Genomic DNA, 5,000 nt, shown 5'->3' with positions numbered 1-5,000 from the left:
TCCAACGTCAATTCTCAGTTTGACCGGAACCATTTTTGCACATAAAGTTCAACTATGTGGTAATTAGACCTTGAGAAATTTTGCACGTACCATTGAAATATGCTGTTCAATTCTTTACTTGTAATAATCCTTATTTATAAAGAAGCATTCTGGACTATGAATCCAGACGTACAGGTTCAATTCTTAGATTGTCCGGAACCATTTTTGCACATAAAGGTAATTTCTGGGATAATTATACTAAAGTGAGCACTCTGGACTATGAATCCAGTCATCCAAGTTCAAATCTTAGATTGTCCGGAACCATTTTTGCACATAAAGGTCATCTCTTTGATAATTTTACTAATATGAGCCTATTTTTATGCTAGTCCTCTAAGCCAATAGTTTGAAAATGTTTCTGGAATGTGGTTCCATGGTGTAATGGTTAGCACTCTGGACTCTGAATCCAGCGATCCGAGTTCAAATCTCTGTGGGACCTCTGTATCTTATTGCACTTACAGTTCAAATATCCTGTTCAATCTTGTACTTCTTTCTAATGTTCATTTTCAGAAAAGCACTCAGTATCATGAATCCAGACATCCAACGACAATTCTCAGTTTGACTGGAACCATTTTTGCACATAAGGTTCAACTATGTGGTAATTATAATAAAGTTGGCCTCTTTTGAAGCTTTTAATCTAAGGAAAAATGTATAAGTGGTTTTGAAATGTGGTTCCATGGTGTAATGATTAGCACTCTGGACTTTGAATTTAGTGATACGAGTCCAAATCTCGGTGGAACCTTTAGAAATTTTGCACGTACTATTGAAATATGCTATTCAATTCTATACTTGTAATAATCCTTATTTATAAAGAAGCATTCTGGTCTATGAATCCAGACATACAGGTTCAATTCTTAGATTGTCCGGAACCATTTTTGCACATAAAGGTAATTTCTGGGATAATTATACTAAAGTGAGCACTCTGGACTATGAATCCAGTCATCCAAGTTCAATTCTTAGATTGTCCGGAACCATTTTTGCACATAAAGGTCACCTCTGGGATATTTATAATAATATGAGCCTTTTTTGAAAAGCTAGCCCTCTAAGCGAATAATTTAAGATTGTTTTTGAAATGTGGTTCCATGGTGTAATGGTTAGCACTCTGGACTCTGAATCCAGTGATCTGAGTTCAAATCTCGGTGGGACCTTTGTATCTTTTTGCACTTACAGTACAGTTCAAATATCCTGTTCAATCTTGTACTTCTTACTAATGTTCATTTTCAGGGAAGCACTCTGGATCATGAATCCAGCCATCCAACTTCAATTCTCAGTTTGACCAGAATCATTTTTGCACATAAAGTTCAACTATGTGGTAATTAGAAGAAAATTGGCCTCTTTTGAAGCTTTCAATCTAAGGGAAAATGTATAAATGTCTTTGAAATGTGGTTCCATGGTGTAATGGTTAGCACTCTGGACTTTGAATCCAGTGATCCGAGTTCAAATCTCGTTGGGACCTTGAGAAGCTTTGCACGTACCGTTGAAATATGCTGTTCAATTCTGTACTTGTAATAATCCTCATTTATAAAGAAGCATTCTGGACTATGAATCCAGACATACAAGTTCAATTCTTAGATTCTATGGAACCATTTTTGCACGTAAATTTAATTTCTGGGATAATTATACTAAAGTGAGCACTCTGGACTATGAATCCAGTCATCCAAGTTGAAATTCTTAGATTGTCCGGAACCATTTTTGCACATAAAGGTCACCTCTGGGATATTTATAATAATATGAGCCTTTTTTGAAAAGCTAGCCCTCTAAGCGAAAAATTTAAGATTGTTTTTGAAATGTGGTTCCATGGTGTAATGGTTAGCACTCTGGACTCTGAATCCAGCGATCCGAGTTCAAATCTCAGTGGGACCTTTGTATCTTATTGCACTTACAGTTCAAATATCTTGTACTTCTTACTAATGTTCATTTTAAGGGAAGCAATCTGGATCATGAATCCAGCCATCCAACGTCAATTCTCAGTTTGACCCCAACCATTTTTGCACATAAAGTTCAACTATGTGGTAATTAGACCTTGAGAAATTTTGCACGTACCTTTGAAATATGCTGTTCAATTTTTTACTTGTAATGATCCTTATTTATAAAGAAGCATTCTGGACTATAAATCCAGACGTACAGGTTAAATTCTTAGATTGTCCGGAACCATTTTTGCACATAAAGGTAATTTCTGGGATAATTATACTAAAGTGAGCACTCTGGACTATGAATCCAGTCATCAAAGTTCAATTCTTAGATTGCCTGGAACCATTTTTGCACATAAAGGTCATCTCTGTGATAATTATACTAATATGATCCTATTTTGAAGCTAGCCCTCTAAGCCAATAGTTTGAAAATGTTTCCTGAATGTGGTTCCATGGTGTAATGGTTAGCACTCTGGACTCTGAATCCAGCGATCCGAGTTCAAATCTCGGTGGGACCTTTGTATCTTATTGCACTTACAGTTCAAATATCTTGTTCAATCTTGTACTTCTTACTAATGTTAATTTTCAGGGAAGCACTCTGGATCATGAATCCAGCAATCCAACGTCAATTCTCAGTTTGACCGGAACCATTTTTGCACATAAAGTTCAACTATGTGGTAATTAGACCTTGAGAAATTTTGCACGTACCATTGAAATATGCTGTTCAATTCTTTACTTGTAATAATCCTTATTTATAAAGAAGCATTCTGGACTATGAATCCAGACGTACAGGTTCAATTCTTAGATTGTCCGGAACCATTTTTGCACATAAAGGTAATTTCTGGGATAATTATACTAAAGTGAGCACTCTGGACTATGAATCCAGTCATCCAAGTTCAAATCTTAGATTGTCCGGAACCATTTTTGCACATAAAGGTCATCTCTGTGATAATTTTACTAATATGAGCCTATTTTTATGCTAGCCCTCTAAGCCAATAGTTTGAAAATGTTTCTGAAATGTGGTTCCATGGTGTAATGGTTAGCACTCTGGACTCTGAATCCAGCGATCCGAGTTCAAATCTCTGTGGCACCTCTGTATCTTATTGCACTTACAGTTCAAATATCCTGTTCAATCTTGTACTTCTTTCTAATGTTCATTTTCAGAAAAGCACTCAGTATCATGAATCCAGACATCCAACGACAATTCTCAGTTTGACTGGAACCATTTTTGCACATAAGGTTCAACTATGTGGTAATTATAATAAAGTTGGCCTCTTTTGAAGCTTTTAATCTAAGGAAAAATGTATAAGTGGTTTTGAAATGTGGTTCCATGGTGTAATGATTAGCACTCTGGACTTTGAATTTAGTGATACGAGTCCAAATCTCGGTGGAACCTTTAGAAATTTTGCACGTACCATTGAAATATGCTATTCAATTCTATACTTGTAATAATCCTTATTTATAAAGAAGCATTCTGGTCTATGAATCCAGACATACAGGTTCAATTCTTAGATTGTCCGGAACCATTTTTGCACATAAAGGTAATTTCTGGGATAATTATACTAAAGTGAGCACTCTGGACTATCAATCCAGTCATCCAAGTTCAATTCTTAGATTGTCTGGAACCATTTTTGCACATAATGGTCATCTCTGTGATAATTATACTAATGTGAGCCTATTTTTAAGCTAGCACTCTAAGCCAGTAGTTGAAAAATTGTTTCTGAAATGTGGTTCCATGGTGTAATGGTTAGCACTCTGGACTCTGAATCCAGTGATCCGAGTTCAAATCTCGGTGTGACCTTTGTATCTTTTTGCACTTACAGTTCAAATATCCTGTTCAATCTTGTACTTCTTAGTAATGTTCGTTTTCAGGGAAGCACTCTGGATCATGAATCCAGCCATCCAACTTCAATTCTCAGTTTGACCAGAATCATTTTTGCACATAAAGTTCAACTATGTGGTAATTAGAAGAAAATTGACCTCTTTTGAAGCTTTCAATCTAAGGAAAAATGTAGAAATGTCTTTGAAAAGTGGTTCCATGGTGTAATGGTTAGCACTCTGGACTTTGAATCCAGTGATCCGAGTTCGAATCTCGGTGGGACCTTGAGAAGTTTTGCACGTACCGTTGAAATATGCTGTTCAATTCTATACTTGTAATAATCCTCATTTATAAAGAAGCATTCTGGACTATGAATCCAGACATACAAGTTCAATTCTTAGATTCTATGGAACCATTTTTGCACATCCGAGTTCAAATCTCGGTGGGACCTTTGTATTTTATTGCACTTACAGTTCAAATATCTTGTTCAATCTTGTACTTCTTACTAATGTTCATTTTCAGGGTAGCACTATGGATCATGAATACTCCATCCAACGTCAATTCTCAGTTTGACCGGAACTATTTTTGCACATAAAGTTCAACTATGTGGTAATTAGACCTTGAGAAATTTTGCACGTACTGTTGAAATATGCTGTTCAATTCTTTACTTGCAATAATCCTTATTTATAAAGAAGCATTCTGGACTATGAATCCAGGCGTACAGGTTCAATTCTTAGATTGTCCGGAACCATTTTTTCACATAAAGGTAATTTCTAGGATAATTATACTAAATTGAGCACTCTGGACTATAAATCCAGTCATCCAAGTTCAATTCTTAGATTGTCCGGAACCATTTTTGCACATAAAGGTCATCTCTGTGATAATTATACTAATATGATCCTATTTTGAAGCTAGCCCTCTTAGCCAATAGTTTGAAAATGTTTCCGAAAAAAGTGATCCGAGTTCAAAGTGATCCGAGTTCAAATCTTGGTGGGATCTTTGTATCTTTTTGCACTTACAGTTCAAATATCTTGTACTTCTTACTAATGTTCATTTTAAGGGAAGCACTCTGGATCATGAATCCAGCCATCCAACGTCAATTCTCAGTTTGACCCCAACCATTTTTGCACATAAAGTTCAACTATGTGGTAATTAGACCTTGAGAAATTTTGCACGTTCCGTTGAAATATGCTTTTCAATTCTTTACTTGTAATGATCCTTATTTATAAAGAAGC

At 35.7% G+C, this 5,000-nt stretch overlaps 1 non-coding gene across 1 annotated transcript; it reads left to right on the top strand.

Annotated features, from left to right (window-relative positions):
- The first annotated feature begins 3,978 nt into the window (after positions 1 to 3,978).
- TRNAQ-UUG (transfer RNA glutamine (anticodon UUG)) lies at positions 3,979 to 4,050 on the top strand. The gene has a single exon. It is a non-coding gene; the product is annotated as a tRNA-Gln (tRNA).
- The last annotated feature ends 950 nt before the right edge of the window (positions 4,051 to 5,000 follow it).

This window comes from Crinia signifera, chromosome 11, assembly GCF_055691185.1.
Source record: "Crinia signifera chromosome 11, ASM5569118v1, whole genome shotgun sequence".
NCBI classification, from domain to species: domain Eukaryota; kingdom Metazoa; phylum Chordata; class Amphibia; order Anura; family Myobatrachidae; genus Crinia; species Crinia signifera.
The sequence above is the reverse complement of the archived record's forward strand: the minus strand, read 5'-3'. Positions and strand labels throughout refer to the sequence as shown.